Source organism: Salminus brasiliensis, chromosome 5, assembly GCF_030463535.1.
Source record: "Salminus brasiliensis chromosome 5, fSalBra1.hap2, whole genome shotgun sequence".
NCBI classification, from domain to species: Eukaryota; Metazoa; Chordata; class Actinopteri; order Characiformes; family Bryconidae; genus Salminus; species Salminus brasiliensis.
This window is the reverse complement of record NC_132882.1, coordinates 43,672,064-43,691,269: the sequence shown is the minus strand read 5'-3', so window position 1 is coordinate 43,691,269 and position 19,206 is coordinate 43,672,064. Positions and strand designations below refer to the sequence as shown.

Genomic DNA, 19,206 nt, shown 5'->3' with positions numbered 1-19,206 from the left:
AACAATAGTATTTATTCAGGAACTACTATGAACTGTTCAGTATCCACTATGAATTACACAGTATCTACTATGAACTGTTCAGTATCCACTATGAATTACACAGTATCTACTTTGAACTGTTCAGTATCCACTATGAATTATACAGTATCTACTTTGAACTGTTCAGTATCCACTATGAATTATACTGTATCTCCTATGGATTATACAGTAACCACTATGAATTATACATAAACTACTATGAATTCCTCCCTAACCACTATGAATTATACAGTATTTGCTATGCATTCTACAACAATACTATTGATTTAGAAACCACTATGAATGATACAATATCTACTATGAATTATACAGTAACTTATATGGATAATTCATTAACCACTATGAATTATGAAGTATCTACAATGAATTTCTCGGTACCCATCATTAATTATTCAGTAACCACCATGGACCATTCATTAAACACTGTGATTTTCTCAGTCTTATCAACGAATGAGTCCATGTCCACTATGAATTATTCAGCACTACTATAAAATGTTGGGGGACTGCAGTGGAACTAAGTTGGCAGTTTCATATATTGGAGATTTTAAGGTGTGAAAGCGAGAAGCACGGCTAGATGAAAAAGAAACCGTTATGAATCGTCAGCACATTCCAAATATACTCAGATATATTTCAGTGTGCTTCTGTTTGTGTATGGAGAAGGAAGTCAGGGGGCGGGGCAGAAGAAGCTAGAGGCAAGTCAAGTAGGACGGAAGGAAAGGGGGAGCGAAAGGAGAAGGAAGTAAACAAGCGCTGAGTGGTGGGCAGCGAAGAGGGTCTAGAGTTGAAGAAGAAGAGAGGGGGACGAAGAGAGAGAGAGAGAGAGAGAGAGAGAGAGAGAGAGAGAGAGTGGGACGTGGTCATGCTGACGAGAGAGATAAAAGGATAAACAGATGAAGTGATGTGAGGTGAAGGAGGGGGAGACCTTTTTTGCCATTGGAAAGTGCTGGGGCTGCTGGAAAGAGTCGCTCACGAGCCGTGCTGTGAAACACACACTCACGCGCAAACACACACACACACACACACACACACACACACACACACACACACACACACACAGACACACACTCTCACTGTCTATCTCTACTGTACATCAATGCCACATTTGGGCAGTGCTTCCACGCGAAGCCTGGTCATAAACAGCACAGAGAATGAGGATGTGTGTTCCGCTGTAACACTGTCTTTCCACTCTCTCTCTCGCTCACTCTTGCCCTCTCTCGCTCACTCTCGCTCACTCACTCTCGGAGGAGTGACGCATCTACTCCAGTCTCGAGTACGCAGGTCAGGACACAAAACTGACCACAGCCTTTTTTTTACAGCCATAGATCACGTTTACACCTTCAACCCCCCACGCAGCACTAGAGGCTAACGGTGCTAACGCGCTCGCATATAGAAACTGACACATGGAGCCTTGAAAGTAGCTGCTACTGTTTTAGCAATGACAAAAGTTTGTGGACATCAGCATTTCTACTACACAAATGATTCAGTCTTCACTATAAAAGATTCAGTACTACTGTACATTATGCAGTATCTACTATGAATTATTCAATATCTCCCACAAATGATTCAGTACTAATGTGAATGATTCAGTATCCACTATGAATTATTCAGTATCTACTATAAATTATTTAGTATCTACCACAGATGATTCAGTACTAATGTGAATGATTCAGTATCCACTATGAATTATTCAGTATATATGATGAATTATTTAGTATCTACCACAAATGATTCAGTACTACTGTGAATTATTCAGTATCCACTAGTAATTATTCAGTATCTACTATAAGTTATTGTGTCAACTATGAATTATTCAATATCTACCACAAATGATTCAGTACTAATGTGAATGATTCAGTATCCACTATGAATTATTCAGTATCTACTATAAATTATTTAGTATCTACCACAAATGATTCAGTACTAATGTGAATGATTCAGTATCCACTATAAATTATTCAGTATCTACTATAAATTATTTAGTATCTACCACAGATGATTCAGTACTAATGTGAATGATTCAGTATCCACTATGAATTATTCAGTATATATGATGAATTATTTAGTATCTACCACAAATGATTCAGTACTACTGTGAATTATTCAGTATCCACTAGTAATTATTCAGTATCTACTATGAGTTATTGTGTCAACTATGAATTATTCAATATCTATCACAAATGATTCAGTACTAATGTGAATGATTCAGTATCCACTATGAATTATTCAGTATCTACTATAAATTATTTAGTATCTACCACAAATGATTCAGTACTAATGTGAATGATTCAGTATCCACTATGAATTATTCAGTATCTACTATAAATTATTTAGTATCTACCACAGATGATTCAGTACTAATGTGAATGATTCAGTATCCACTATGAATTATTCAGTATATATGATAAATTATTTAGTATCTACCACAAATGATTCAGTACTACTGTGAATTATTCAGTATCCACTAGTAATTATTCAGTATCTACTATGAGTTATTGTGTCAACTATGAATTATTCAATATCTACCACAAATGATTCAGTACTAATGTGAATGATTCAGTATCCACTATGAATTATTCAGTATCTACTATAAATTATTTAGTATCTACCACAAATGATTCAGCACTAATGTGAATGATTCAGTATCCACTATGAATTATTCAGTATATATGATGAATTATTTAGTATCTACCACAAATGATTCAGTACTACTGTGAATTATTCAGTATCCACTAGTAATTAGTCAGTATCTACTATGAATTATTGTGTCAACTATGAATTATTCAATATCCACCACAAATGATTCAGTACTAATGTGAATGATTCAGTATCCACTATGAATTATTCAGTATCTACTATAAATTATTTAGTATCTACTATGAATTATTTAGTATCTACTGTAAATTATTCAGTATCTACTATGAATTATTTAGTATCTACCACAGATGATTCAGAACTAATGTGAATCATTCAGTATCTACTATAAATTATTTAGTATCTACTATAAATTATTCAGTATCTACTATGAATTATTTAGTATCTACTATGAATTATTTAGTATCTACCACAAATGACTCAGTACTAATGTGATTTATTTAGTATCCACTATGAATTATTCAGTATCTACTATGATTTTTTTTAATATCTACCACAAATGACTAAGTACTACTGTGAATTATTCAGTATCCACTATGAATTATTCAGTATCCACTAGTAATTATTCAGTATCTACCACAAATGATTCAGTACTACTAGGAGTTTCAGTATCTACTATGAATTTTTCAGTACTACTGAGAATTATTTCATATCCACTATGATTTATTGTGTCCACTATGAATTATTTAGTATCTACTATGAAGTATTCAGTATCCAGTAAGAATTATTGACTAAGTACCATGAATTATTCAGTATCTATTACAGCACTGAAACAGATGTTCAGTCATTATTAATGGATCTCTGAATCCTGGATTATATGAAGATATTCTGCATGATATTATCTGTACCACCATTTAACAGACATATATGTCATATATGATTTGGTGACAGTGTATAAATGCACTGGGGGCTGAGACTGTCAATGGACTTACTTATACTGCTGCAATGCTGCATGTCCACCAGCAGGGGGCATCATTGGATAAGCTGCTGAAAAAAAAAACCCAACAAAAAAACACCTGTCCAGACGTTTTGGTACAGGGATGAGACACGGGGGTGGTGGAGCCCAGACCTCGGTACCTGGATCAGGTCTGTAGAACTCAACATGGTCATAGTTCAGCAGAACCAGGATCGGGCAGCCCTGTTCTAATTCTTTGGGGTTGAAATTCACCCCTGAAAAACGTTCCACAATATTTGGAGCACAGTTTGGAGAACATTTTCAGAAGGTCGGTAAAAGAACACGCTAATTAATTCGTGTTTCCTTTAACTGCTGTTTCCAAATTCCAGAAGACGCCAAGACCAGTCTGGTTGAGCCCCATCCACCATGTCCACGGTCCCCACAACACCCATACAATGGAGGGGTCTGAACACTGAGGAGTTCCAGCAGCCCAAAACAGCTGGGGTAGCTGAGCAGAGGGCGGGGGTCTATTTAATAATGAAGGCTGGCCGAAGTCGCTGGCCCACTTCAGTGTTCGGGCCCAGCAAAATCCTGCGAATCACCAGGGCAAGCAGCCATGGCGCTGGAAATGCGACTTCGGCCTGGGTCAGAACATCTCCAGAACATCAGGCAGGTCTTGTGGGGAGTTCCTGGTGTGCAGTGGTCAGTGCCAAGGAAGGACAACCGGTGAACCCAGAGCTCACTGATGCTCGGGAGGCCCCACCTCTCGACTTCTTGTTGAGTCTTTGATGGGTCAGGCCGGTACGAGGGGGACCTGCTCAGTATTAGGCAGGTGGTTGTAATGTTCAATTTGGGTCAGTTTGATGCTTAAGAGTGTGTGTGTGTGTGTGTGTGTGTGTGGGGGGGGGATGCAGGGGGGTTCATGGTCAGCAGACGGAGGCTGCCCGTCTGTCTGCGCGTGACGGCGGGGTCAAAGGTCGGACTGATGGACGGAGAGTGTTGGGGTCGGGGTGGGGTGGAGCCGTCTATGTCCTCGGGATTGGAGGTCATTAGGTTGCCTTGACAACAAAATGTCTCAGTTTCCATGGAAACACCACCACCCCCATCACGCTATATACAGCATGACGGCTGTTAAGTCTGTGTTTTGGTTTGTGAGTTAAAAAAAAAAAACATACACACACACACACACACACACACACACACAGGTGGAAAAACACTAACTCTTCTCTTCCTTTTCCTGTTCCTTCGATCATCCCATGGCTTTTCCCTTCCCATCTCTCCTTTTCCCTTTTTCCCTCTCATCTCTTCTATTCCTCACTTTCCCTCATTTTCTCTCTCCTTTTAATGCTCCCCTCTTCTTCCTCCCTCTACTTTTCTCCTGGCTTTTCCTTTTCCCATCTTTCCTTCCCTCGTCCCACAACTTTTTCTCGCCTTCTCTCGTCTTTCCTTTCCTCCTTTTCCTTTCGCTTCCGTCTCCCTCTACCCTTCCAGCTCTTCTCCTCTTCTCACCGTCATTCCCCTCACCCCCCCCCTCTCCTTTTCCTCGCTTAGTTAGTTTCCCACCTCTATCTTCCCCCTCTCCCCTCTCATCTCTTCTGCTTTTCCACATCTCTTCTTCTAATCTCTCCTCTCCTCCTCTCGTCCCTCTCCTCGTTCTCTCTCCTCTGCTTTCTCCTCGTCCTCTATTTCTCACTTTCCCCAAGTTTCCCTCATTCCCTTTATTTTCCCGCTCTCCTTCTTCTGCTTCTTCTTCTCACTTTCCCTCGTTTCTCTTTTCTTCCGTTTCCGTTTCTCTCTTCTTTCATTCCTCTCATCTCTTCTCTTTGATGTCCCTCTTCTTTTTCCCTTTCCTTTTTCCCTCCCGTCTCCATTTCCCTCATTTTCCTTTTCTTCTGTTTCCGTTCTTCTTCTTTCCTCACATCTCTTCTCCTCATTTCCCCTCTTCTTCTTTTTCTCACTTTCCCTAATTTCTCCTTTATTTTCCTGCTTTCTTTTCCTTCTCTTAGTTCCTCTTCGCTCTCGTCTCCTTTTTCTTATTTTGACTTATTTTTATCATTTTTGTCTCTTTTCCTTCTCCTTGTTTCCCCTCTTCTTCTTTTTCTCACTTTCCTTTTTTCCTGTTTTCATTTTTCTTCTAATCTCTTCTCTAATCTCTCCTCCTCTGTTTCCTTTTGTTTCTTCTCTTTTGCATCTCATTTCCTTTATTATCCCGCTCTTTTTCATTTCCTGCCCTTCTCTTAATTCCTCTTCGCTCTCATCTCTCTTTTCCCTCATTTTCATCTTTCCTCTTCTCCCTCCTCTCCTTTCATTCCTCCAGCTTCTCTCTCTGTTCCTGCTCTTCTTCTCCTTACTTTTCTCTAATATCTCTTTTCCTTTCCTCCTGTTTTCCGTTCTCCTTCCATCTCTCCTCTTCCCTTTTCTCCTTTCATTCCTCCCAGCTCTCCTCCTTTTCTTCCTCACTTTCCCTCATTTCTTCTTCCTCTCCTCCTCTCGTCTCTCTCCTCGTTCTCTCTCCTCTGCTTTCTCCTCATCCTCTATTTCTCACTTTCCCCAAGTTTCCCTCATTCCCTTTATTTTCCCGCTCTCCTTCTTCTGCTTCTTCTTCTCACTTTCCCTCGTTTCTCTTTTCTTCCGTTTCCGTTTCTCTCTCCTTTCATTCCTCTCATCTCTTCTCTTTGATGTCCCTCTTCTTCTTCCCTTTCCTTTTTCCCTACCGTCTCCATTTCCCTCATTTTCCCTCATTTTCCTGCTTTCATTTCCTGCCCTGCTCTTAGTTCTTCTTCACTCTCATCTCCTTTTTCTCCTTTTCTTCTCTTTCCTTTTTGTTTCTCCTTCTTTTTTGCTTCTCTTTGATGTCGATCTTCTTCTTCACTTTTCTCTTCCTTTTCCGTCTCACTTCTTCTTTTTCTCACTTTCCCTCTTTTCCGTTTCCATTTTTCTTCTAATCTCTCTCTTATCCGTTTCTTCTCTTTTGCGTCTCATTCCCTTTATTTTCCCGCTCTCCTTCTTCTTCTCACTTTCCCTCGTTTCCCTTTTCTTCCGTTTCCGTTTCTCTCTTCTTTCATTCCTCTCATCTCTTCTCTTCGATGTCCCTCTTCTTCTTCCCTTTCCTTTTTCCCTCCCGTCTCCATTTCCTTCATTTTCCTTTCTCCTTCCATCTCTCCTCTTCCCTTTTCTCCTTTCATTCCTCCCAGCTCTCCTCCTAGTTTTTCTTCCTCACTTTCCCTCGTTTCTTCTTCCTCTTCTCTTGTCCCTCTCGTCCTCTCTCCTCTGCTTTCTCCTCATCCTCTCTCTCTCTCTCTTTTTATCTGATAAGCTGTCTGTTTAAAGCCAGGTGATGTTCAGGTCTCTAGAGAGCCATCAATCTTCATACTGTCACACCTCAACATGACCTATATGAGTGTGTGTGTGTGTGTGTGTTTGAAGGTTGAAGCACTGGAATGACGACTGTTTCCTGTGGAGAATACACAGACTGCTGTCCGCTGGTAACGGTGTTCTCAAACGAGAGCTGCCTGAAGTTCTAGATGATGATGAAAAGCGATACTCTGACCTGCAGCTCCAGACGCCGGCGTTTCAGGGCGCTCCCATGTCTGCGCTACCTTCTGGCAGCTTTTCCCGTCTCCCAGTTAATGACTGTCCAATGACTTGTCCAGCCTGACTCTGCTGGTAGACTGACCGCCAGGCTCCCCTGATACCCGCGTCAGACCACCTGCCCACACTCAGCACCAACACTGCAGCTCAGAGATCAGGCCTAAACAATGTGAAGGGGACCAGGCAACACTGACCCGAACACTGACCGTACTGAAGAACCCTTAAGAACCCTTAAAAAGCCTCTGAATCTACTACTGAAAACGCTGCCCTCACTAAAGAACCACTGAAGAACCCTTTTAAAGAACGCAGAACTCTACACTTCCATAGACAAACACTGCCCTCACTAAAGAACCATCAAATAACCTTTTGTAGAACCCTTTTAGTAGCTTCCATAGACACTGTCCTCACTAGAGAACCATCGAAGAACCCTTTCATAGCTTCTATAGACAAACACGGCCCTCACTAAAGAACCATTAAAGAACCCTTTATAGAACCCTTTTATAGCTTCTATAGACAAACACGGCCCTCACTAAAGAACCATTGGAGAACCCTTTATAGAACCCTTTTATAGCTTCTGTAGACAAACACTGCCCTCACTAAAGAACTATTGAGGAGCCTTTTATAGAACCCTCTTATAGAACAATTGAAGAACCCTTTTACAGAGAGCAGAACTCTACACACTAAGCAAAATTGCTTCTATAGAACAAAACAAGAACGCTTTATAGAACATTTTTATAGAACCATTGAAATTTTTTTTTAAAAGAAAGCAGAACTCTACACTCACTAAAGAACCATTGAGGAACCCTTTGTAGAACCCTTTTATAGCTTCTATAGACAAACACTGCCCTCACTAAAGAACCATATAAGAACCTTTTATAGAACCTTCTTATAGAACAATTGAAGAACCCTTTTACAGAGAGCAAAACTCTACACACTAGGCAAAGTCGCATCTATAGAAAAAACGGAGAACCCTTTTATAGCTTCTATAGAGAAACACTGCCCTCACTACAGAACCATTGAGGAACCCTTTATAGAACCCTAGGTACAGAACTCTACAGTCTTAGCAGGTTCTAAGGCTTGCAGTGACCGGGGCGCTCTACACTATAGACACTTCGTACAGAACCACCTACAGAAAGCTGTTCCACCTCATGGTTCTACAGTGAGCCGTTGCCTTTACTGCAGAACCTGTTCAGGCTGTGTGAAGATGACTTACGGTCACCTGCACTGAAATTCTGACAGCTAAAGTTCTGCACACACACACACACACACACACACACACACACACACACACACCGCTCCTCTGATGGAGTGTGTGCGGTGTTTATCGTCCTGCTGGTCAGTCCCGCTGCCGTCAGGCCGCTAACCCCAACCCCCCCACCCCTTCCACTGTGTGGTCATTGTTTCTCATTTTAGGGCCTTATTAACCCCACCCCCCCTCCTCCACCACCACCACCCACCCACCCAGCCTGCTGGTCAGCACAAGCTGTGACATCACTGGACATTGTGCTGCACTGCGATTGGACACTGGGCTGCGTTGCCAAGCAACAGTAGCGAAAGGTCTCTGGTGTGTGCCGGGGTGTGCGCTGTGCGTGAGGTTTGTGTGTGTGTGTGTGTGTGTGTAAAATATATATATATATGTACAATGTGTGTATACGTACCCTATGTGTCCAAATGTTTGTGGACGCCCCTTCTAACGAATGCATTCGGCTACTTCAAGCTGCACCCCTTGCTGACACACATGTGCAAATGCACACACACACACACACACACAGCTTGTCTAGTCCCAGTACAGAAGCACCGCCAACAGAATAGGACTCTCTGGAGCAGGTAAACGTTGATAAACCTACGGGCACCATGCCACCTAGTGCCAGGCGTGGGCTAGTAGAGGGGTATGAAGCCCCCCAGCATTGAGGAGCTGTGGAGCAGTGGAAGAACTGTGTTCTCTGGAATGATGGATGATGGAGCTCCATCCAGTACTTTTGGGGTAAGCTTTTTGGGGATGATGAGGTGGGGCTGGGATCATCAGCCAACATCAACATCCTGACCTGACTGAAACTCTTGCCGCTCAACGCAATCAAATCCTCACAGCAATGCTCAGCAATTCCACAAGCCGTCTTCCTACTCCAACAAAAGCAGGAGAAACTCTTTTCACTCCTTTTTTCAATACCCTCCATTTCAGAAGAGACAGAAGAGGCAGGGAATGTCCATTTGCGTATCTCTCTATATACATAAATATATATAATGCTTGAAAGCTTTCGAGAATGACCGTGCATGTAATTTTGCCTTTTCTTATTGCATTCAGCAGTGTGTGTGTGTGTGTGTGTGTGTGTATATGTGTGTGTATATGTGTGTGTGTGTGAGAGAGTGCGCGCACCAGGGGAATAGGTGGTTATTGTTTCTGACACAGCGGCTCATATTTCTGTATCGATCGATTTCTCTGACTCCCGACACGACAATAATCACACACACACACACACACACACTAGCGCGCACACACACACACACACCGCTGCCTCTATCACCGCTATTATTACTGCACTGAGAGTTTGAAAAGGGAAATAAGAGTTGAGGAGCGTCGCGGAACCGAAAAGGAGAAAACAAAGGAAAATGAAATGAAATAAAGGAAGAAAGGAGGCTGATAAAAGAGAGGAATAAGCGGGTCGGGGGGCCGAGGAGGGGGGGGGGGTGGTGCAGGGGTGGAGAACGCGGTTAATAACGTGTGGTGGGCTTTATTGCTTTGTCCTGAGAACCCCCACCACCCGCCACACCCCCCCTACTATGAAAATGAAATACAGCGTTCCGCGCTGTCAGTAATTCCAAAGTACACAGAGAACGCACTGTAATTCATTCCCCATATATCAGAGTGTGTGTGTGTGTGTGTGTGTGAGAGAGAGAGAGTGTGAGCAGATACATCCTAGCTTGGAACACACCTTTTAAAAACGGAGGTTCTTCGAAGGTTAAGGAGCTAGAACATCTGAAGGAACCACTGGAATGCTTCACTGGTTCTTCTGTGATGCTGAACCTCTTCAAAAGAGTTCCACTACTTCAAAGTGCTGAAAAAGGGTTCTTTAGTGCTACATAGAACCCATTCGCAAAAGGTTCTATGAACATCCATCTACAAGAGGTTATCCTTGCATGTAAAGAATAACTGAACCAAGCAGATCATCATTTAAGCAAGACTGGCCAAGGTTCTATAAGGAACCAGTGGTTCTCTCTACTAAGGAACCCTTAAAGGACCCCTTTTTAAAAGTGCAGAACTATTGGGTTATTATTTATTATCTGCACTCCCTGCAGGATTGTAAACAGGGTTCTTTGGTATGTAAGGTTCTTTGGTTTAAAGGTTCTATAAAGATCCATCTTGTATTTGAAGAACCAGGCAAAGAACCATTCAAGCATTCAGCAGTATACAGTATTCTTCACCATCTACAAACGGAAAGCAAACAGGGTTCTATGTAGTACTGGAAAAAAAAGAAAAGGGTTCTGTGGCTTGTAGCGATAGTGGAACTTATCTGGAACCACCTACACAAATTCTTTCCACCAATCTGAAGAACGAAGAAGCGGGAAAAGAACCGTCTGAACAAACTAACAGGTTTTCCATCAGTCTGAAGAACCTTTCAACCAGGCAAAGAACCACTGACTGGACCAACGGTTCTGTGAGTTGTCACGGTTCTACAGAAAAACACCACCTTCCCTAAAGAACCCTCTTTTTACAGAGAGGTTACAGCATATGAGCCCCCGTCAGTCAGCTGCAGACAATCCCTCCAGTTCAACAGAGAGAGGGGGGGGGGGAGAGAGAGAGCAATGTAGAGAGTGGGAAAGAACGGGGGACAGAGTGGGTGAGAGAGGGAAAGAGGGAGAGAGAGAGAGGGAGAGAGAGATCGAGGGAGAGCTAGGGAGAGAGAGAGAGCAATGTAGAGAGTGGGAAAGAACGGGGGACAGAGTGGGTGAGAGAGAGATCGAGGGAGAGCTAGGGAGAGAGAGATCGAGGGAGAGCTAGGGAGAGAGAGATCGAGGGAGAGCTAGGGAGAGAGAGAGATCGAGGGAGAGCTAGGGAGAGAGAGATCGAGGGAGAGAGAGAGCGAGGGAGAGAGTGGGAGAGAGAGAGATTGAGGGAGAGCTAGGGAGAGAGAGATCGAGGGAGAGCTAGGGAGAGAGAGAGATCGAGGGAGAGAGAGAGCGAGGGAGAGAGTGGGAGAGAGAGAGATCGAGGGAGAGCTAGGGAGAGAGAGATCGAGGGAGAGAGGGAGAGCTAGGGAGAGAGAGAGATCGAGGGAGAGAGAGAGCGAGGGAGAGAGTGGGAGAGAGAGAGATTGAGGGAGAGCTAGGGAGAGAGAGAGATCGAGGGAGAGAGAGAGCGAGGGAGAGAGTGGGAGAGAGAGAGATTGAGGGAGAGCTAGGGAGAGTGAGATCGAGGTAGAGAGGGTGAGCTAGGGAGACAGAGATCGAGGGAGAGAGGGAGAGAGTGGGAGAGAGAGGGAGGGGGTGTGGAGTAAGGGGGGGTGTGGAGAGAGGGGGGTGGAGTAAGGGGGGGTGGAGTAAGGGGGGGGGGTGTGAGGGCTGTTCTGCTGCAATATAAGAAGAGAATTAGAGGAGAGATGAAGGATTCACCCCATCTTCTTCCAATAAAGAGAGAGAGAGAGAGGGGGGGGGGGGTAAAAGGTGTTTATGTGAAGATGCGGATTTGTCCTTACACTCACACACACACACTCACAGTCACACACACTCACACTCACACACACACACACTCACAGTCACACACACTCACACACAGTGTAGTTTTAGGGTAGGTATGTGATTAGGATGATGGCAGCACGGCCTGAGTGACACGTTACTCTGAGCCAGCAATGGGAGAAAACACACGCACACACACACACACACACACACATTTACTGCTTACATTTCCACAGATTTGATTATTAAATACATCTTTTATTAATTCAATACAGACTTTAATATTGATCATATTTGGATGCGATTTATTTTATGACTATTTAATAATTAAATACTGTATTACTGATTAATACTGATTAAACAGATTGATTTATATTATATTATTATTAATAATATTACAGTACAGAAACATATGAATATGACTTTTATTAATTAATAAAAGTCTTTAAAAAAATGTTCTTCAGTGGTTCTATGAGGCAGAACCGTTCCCGCCAAGAACCAAAGCCCCAGAACTATATAGAGCCTCTCTCTCTCTCACACACACACACACACACACACACACACACACACGCGCACACACACACACAGCTGATTTAGTCCCTGAATTTAAAACACGTAATAAAAGCGTTTAAACTGCTCTGGTCACATGGGTCATCCAATCATGCTCAACTGCCCCGGACCCCCCGTCCCCAAAACGACCCCCCCCCTCATCCGCACCCCCACGCTGGGCTGTATCGGTCAGTCTAGAATCCGGATCACAATTACTCTGATTGGCCTCGCGCTGCACCACCACTCATTTGACCTCTGACCTCTCTCTCACTCCGCCGTCCTCCATCACTCCACTGTGGGTGCTCTCTCTCTCTCTCTCTCTCTCGCTCGCTCGCTCGCGCTCTCTTTGCTTTATTATTCCTCTCTCCTCGCTATCCATCTCTCTCTCCTCCGTAATCCCTCTCCCCCAACCCCCCTGCGGCCCCCCAACCCCCGGTCCCCTCGCTCCTTTCTCTCCAGCCGTCTATCTCCTGCTCCTATCCCGCGCTCCATCTCTCCACCTGTCCGTTCGCTCCTTCTCTCGCCCCTCGCACACCCCTTATTTATTTATTTATTTTTTCTCTCTCTCTCTCTCTTTTTTTCCCCGCTCCTCTCTCGCCGCTCTCGCTCCATCCATCCTTGTCTCTGTGTTTGTGATAATGACTAAAAATAAGACTTTTCTTTCCCACGTTATTTATTTTCCCCCCAGATCACACAGAGAGAGAGAGAGAGAGAGAGAGAGGGAGAGAGAGACAGAAAAGAACGAGAGAGAGAGAAAAGAATGAGAGAGAGAGAAAAGAATGAGAGAGAGAGGGAGAGAGAGAGAGAGAGAAAAAGAAAACGAGAGAGCGAGAGTAAAGAATGAGAGAGAAAGAGAGAAAAGGACGAGAGAGAGAGAGGGAGAAAGAAAATGAGAAAGAGAGAAAAGAATGAGAGAAAGAGAGAGAGAGAGAGAGAAAAGAACGAGAGAAAGAAAACGAGAAAGAGGGAGAAAGTAAATGAGAGCAAGAGAGAGAGAAAAGAATGAGAGAAAAAGAGAGAGAGAGAGAGAAAAGAATGAGAGCAAGAGAGAGAGAAAAGAATGAGAGCGAGAGAGAGAAAGAGAAAAGAATGAGAGCGAGAGAGAGAGAGAGAAAAGAATGAGAGCGAGAGAGAGAAAAGAATGAGAGAGAGAGAGAGAAAAGAATGAGAGAGAGAGAGAGAAAAGAATGAGAGAGAGAGAGAGAGAGAGAGAGAGAGAGAAAAGAATGAGAGCGAGAGAGAGAGAAAAGAATGAGAGAGAGAGAGAGAGAGAAAAGAATGAGAGAGAGAGAGAGAGAGAGAGAAAAGAATGAGAGAAAGAGAGAGAGAGAGAGAGAGAGAAAAGAATGAGAGAAAGAGAGAGAGAGAAAAGAATGAGAGAGAGAGAGAGAGAAAAGAATGAGAGAGAGAGAGAGCGAGAGAGAAGAATGAGAGGGAGAAAGAAAACGAGAGAGAGAGAGAGAGAGAAAAAAGAATGAGAGAGAGAGAGAGAGAGAGAAAAGAATGAGAGAAAGAGAGAGAGAGAGAGAGAGAAAAGAATGAGAGAAAGAGAGAGAGAGAGAGAGAAAAGAATGAGAGAGAGAGAGAGCGAGAGAGAAGAATGAGAGGGAGAAAGAAAACGAGAGAGAGAGAGAGAGAGAGAGAGGGAGTAGAAAGTATGAATTAAAATAAATAAATATAATTGAGATGTTTTTATATTGTATATATTTATATTTATGTAAATAGTTTATTTGATATAAATAGAGCGTTCCTATTGGTCCGTTTACCACAGAACTGTGACACGGTGTAAAACGCAGCTGGTCGAGTCACATTACACCAAAGAGTGAAAAGCAGCAAAAGTGGAGGTCTTTACAGCGGCACGATCTACACTAACTGTCCAAATGTTTGTGGACACCCTTTCCACTGAAGGCGGCATTCAGCTACTTTAAGCTGCACCCCTCGCTGACACACACAGCTTGTCTCGTCCCCCTAGAGAAGTACCACTGCCAATAGAATAGGACTCCCTGCAGGAGCTGACAGACATGAACCTGTTGGGCACCGTGCCTCCTAAAGCCAGGCGTGGGCTAGAGGGGTGTAAAGCCCCCCAGCAGCATCGAGCTGTGGAGCAGTGGACCTTCTCTGGAATGATGGATGGTGGTGAAGCTCCATCCAGTACTTCTGAGATGGGTTTGGGATGAGTTGAGGATGATGAGGTGGGGTAGAAATCTAGCAGAAAGCCCAGCCTTCTTCTTCCCTGGACAGTGGAGACCGTTACTCCAACACTCGCAGGAAAAGCTCTGGAATGGGCAGGTGTCCCAATACTTTTGTCCACACAGGGTGTCTTTATTCGCTGCTATCGCGGTTCTTCTCACTGCGCTTGCCGTATTGTACTCGCTGTAAAGGTAAGCCAATAAAGATACGCTGAATCTGAAAGTGGTAGAGAGAGAGAGAGAGAGAGAGAGAGAGATAGAACAACAGAAGAAAAACAGAGAGAGAGAGAAAGAGGAAGAGAGAGGTAAAGGTAAAGATTGGAGGGGGTAGTGTTAGATGGAGTGAGTGTTGGGGGAGGGGGTTAGGAAATCAGTCTGGCTAGCGGAACAGCTTTTCACCCCTCTCTCTCTCCCTCGCTCTCTCTCTCTCTCGCTCGCTCGCTCTGCTTTGTATTCTGTGGAGATGACAGAGGAAAGCTTTATTGCTCTGAGTTGGTATCGATCGGGGCCCTGCGCGAGGGGGGAGCGCACAGGCGCCCATCAGAGGAACTTTCACAGCGACCACAACCTCCCACATCCCCCCCCCTTACCCTCCCCCCACCTCTCGCGCTCTCTCTCTCTCGCGCGCTCTCTCTCTCTCTCTCTCATTCACTGAACAAAGTGCTGCACTGGATTTCCTCAATTCAAACATGCTACGACATACACCAACCAATCAGCCATAACATTAAAACCAGCAGCGATGATCCGGTTCCGGTGGGATCTACAATCTACAAATTAGGCAGCGAGCGAACGGTTCGGAGACGGTTCGTGAAGGCAATGCACTGGAACCACTCTGAGACTGGGACACTGAGAGCCACAAGCCGTGATGTTCTAGACGATGGCTGGGTCAGAACATCTCCAAAACATCAGGCAGGTCTTGTGGGGTGTGCTACTCACCCCCTCTCACTCATGACCTCTGGCAATGGTGCGAATTTGTGAATGCTAGGTAACGCGAGTTTGGGGGCGTGGATGTAGGGGATGATCTCTAGTTCTACCCCAGGCCTCAGATACTGCAGGTAGCGGCGTCCCGAGTCCGGAGTAGCGATGCCAGCGGCGTCTGTTGAGCGCCACAATGACTCTGAAGCTGCTGGATAAAATGCTACATGAGCTAGAAGGTAAACTGGGTGGATTTCCCATGTTCCCTTTTCCATGTCCTCTCACTGGACAATTGCTTGGACACCTGGATTCGTAACCTTCAGTCGGAACGCCGACTCCTGTTTTCCAGCTCTGGCTCTTCAGCCTTTCATGGAATTTTCATTCGACCTCTGAACAAGTGATCAACAATCCAGGAGCAGATGTACACACCATGCGATGGACTGCTGTACATGGAAATCAGCACGGACCCCCGCGAGTCCCGCTGTGTGTGGACCCTGCCCTGCCGTCACACCCCAAGTGCGTCTGATTATCCGTAATTCTCACCTCTGCATCTGCATCCCCACGTCATGATGGACCCCCAGGTCCCACGTTCGATCAGCCACGACATGTTCGATATCTGCCGTGGGCTTCTTAGGAGATTCCAGGCCAACGTTGCTAACACAGACTGGACGTAGACTGGACACCAATCTCATAAATGACAGAGAACCACTTGGCAGCCTTTCATAAAAGTAAGCACCAGTGTATGGACAAAAGTATCTGGACACCTGCTCATTCTCATGGAATTGAGGGTATATAAAGGAAAAAAAATCAATTAGGCTTCTATTAGAGTAACTCCACAGTTTCTACTGTCCAGAGAAGAGGAAGGCTTTCTACTGGACTTCGGAGCACTGTGCATTGCTGTGAGGATTTGACTGCATCCAGGGACAAGAGCGTTAGTGAAGTCAGGATGTTGGATGATGATGATGATGAACACCACCCCGCCTCATCATCCTCAACTCCTCATCTCATCTCAAAAAGTATTGGATGGTGCGCCGACCATCATTCCAGAGAACACGGGTAGTTCCACTGCTCCACAGCTCAATACTGGGGGGCTTCATACCCCTCCAGCTCCCGTCAGCACTGGGTGCAACTTAAAGCAGCTGAATGCATTCGTAAGAAGGGGTGTCCACAAACATTTGGACACGTAGCGTAAATATATATATATACACACACAGAGCTGTGGGAGCGCTGTGCTTGGTAAGGTCACGGGGTTGTAAAGCTGCGCGGCCTTACGGGAAAATTGGATGCTAGCCGTTAACAGACGCTAACCGGCGGTGATTAGCGGGATGACCTTGACGACGGCGGCGGCGGCGAGTGCGTACCGTGGGCTCCAGTAAAGGTTTCGACCGGCAGAATCGAGCGGCACGAGGCCTCTGCAGCGATCGCGTGGGAGCGGGTCGAAGAGACTAAACCGCAACAAGAGCGTGAACAGTGTTTACACGTGTGAGTCGATCGCTCCCACGCCAATCGATGGGGAGAGAGAGGGAGTAGGTTATCTTCTGTCATTAAAACTGAGGGAATCCCACACTTGAGGGGGTGGATGGGGGGGGGTTTGCAAGAGGTCATTGATAAAAAAAAAAGAGATAGAGTGTGTGAGAGAGAGAGAGAGAGAGAGAGAGAGAGAGACAGAAACTGGCAACGAGGGGGAGCAGACAATTATCTGTATTGATTAAAGAGAGGCAGCACAGTGAAGAACTGAGCAAACTATGAGTGGATCAATAGAGAGAGAGAGAGAGAGAGAGAGAGAGAGAGAGTTAGTGTGGAGAGAGAGAGAGAGAGAGTTAGTGTGGAGAGAGAGAGAGAGTTAGTGTGGAGAGAGAGAGAGAGAGAGAGAGTTAGTATGGAGAGAGAGAGAGTTAGTGCGGAGAGAGAGAGAGAGAGTTATTGTGGAGAGAGAGAGATAGAGTTAGTATGGAGAGAGAGAGAGTTAGTGTGGAGAGAGAGAGAGAGAGAGTTAGTGTGGAGAGAGAGAGAGAGAGAGAGAGAGTTAGTATGGAGAGAGAGAGTTAGGGTGGAGAGAGAGAGAGAGAGAGAGAGAGAGAGTTAGTGTGGAGAGAGAGAGATAGAGAGTTAGTATGGAGAGAGAGAGAGTTAGTGTGGAGAGAGAGAGAGAGAGTTAGTGTGGAGAGAGAGAGAGAGAGAGAGTGTGTGGAGAGAGAGAGAGAGAGAGTTAGTGTGGAGAGAGAGAGAGAGAGAGAGAGAGAGTTAGTGTGGAGAGAGAGAGAGAGTTAGTGTGGAGAGAGAGAGAGAGAGAGTTAGTGTGGAGAGAGAGAGAGAGAGAGTTAGTATGGAGAGAGAGAGAGTTATTGTGGAGAGAGAGAGAGAGTTAGTATGGAGAGAGAGAGAGTTAGTGTGGAGAGAGAGAGAGTTAGAGAGAGAGAGTTAGTATGGAAAGAGAGAGAGTTATTGTGGAGAGAGAGAGAGAGAGAGTTAGTGTGGAGAGAGAGAGAGAGAGTTAGTGTGGAGAGAGAGAGAGAGAGAGTTAGTGTGGAGAGAGAGAGAGTTAGTGTGGAGAGAGAGCGAGAGAGAGAGTTAGTGTGGAGAGAGAGAGAGAGAGAGAGAGAGAGAGAGAGAGAGTTAGTATGGAGAGAGAGAGTTAGGGTGGAGAGAGAGAGAGAGAGTTAGTGTGGAGAGAGAGAGTTAGGGTGGAGAGAGAGAGAGAGAGAGAGAGAGAGTTAGTATGGAGAGAGAGAGCGTTAGTATGGAGAGAGAGAGAGTTAGGGTGGAGAGAGAGAGTTAGGGTGGAGAGAGAGAGAGAGAGAGAGAGAGAGAGTTAGTATGGAGAGAGAGAGTTAGTATGGAGAGAGAGAGAGTTAGGGTGGAGAGAGAGAGTTAGGGTGGAGAGAGAGAGAGAGAGAGAGTTAGTGTGGAGAGAGAGAGAGAGAGAGAGAGTTAGTGTGGAGAGAGAGAGTTAGGGTGGAGAGAGAGAGAGAGAGAGAGTTAGTGTGGAGAGAGAGAGAGAGAGTTAGTGTGGAGAGAGAGAGAGAGAGTTAGTGTGGAGAAAGAGAGAGAGAGAGTTAGTGTGGAGAAAGAGAGAGAGAGTTAGTGTGGAGAAAGAGAGAGAGAGAGAGAGAGAGAGAGAGAGACAGTGGAAAGGAAGACATGGGGAGAAGCGACAAGCGAGAAGGTGGACGCAGAAGTCAGCTCGCTGTCTGTCCAAATGTTTGTGGACACTCCTTCTACTAACGGAAGCGTCTAGCTACTTTTAGAAGTCAGCTCGCTGTCTGTCCAAATGTTTGTGGACACCCCTTCTACGAAGGAAAGCGTCTACTAGGCTTCCCCTGCTGGAACGGTTTGGATGTATAATGTGTAATTAAATGTATAAAGTCTCAGAGAGAAAAAAGAAAAAAGAGTGACGACCAATTTGGATATGGTGTGTGTGTGTGTGAGAGAGAGAACACACACTAGGGGGCATGCTGCAGGGCGTTCTCCTCCACTCCTCCTCGGATAAAGGAGCGAATCGGCGAGACAAAAGCTTCAAAAGAGGCGAAACAACATGCGGCCTGTCCGACACAGCCTGAAGACCCTCTGTCCCCCAACCATTAATCCCCTCTCACACCAACTTGACCCCCTTACACACACACACGCCGCTCTTCCGCTCCCCCGAGGAGCCCGGCGCATGTCTGCAGACAGCGATGCCCGTTGCCTGGTAACCGTGACCCTCAG

At 45.1% G+C, this 19,206-nt stretch overlaps 1 protein-coding gene across 3 annotated transcripts in view; it reads right to left on the bottom strand.

Annotated features, from left to right (window-relative positions):
- Window positions 1-19,206, bottom strand: part of pou2f2b (POU class 2 homeobox 2b) — a 75,199-nt gene that overhangs the window by 32,477 nt on the left and 23,516 nt on the right. The window lies entirely within an intron of this gene.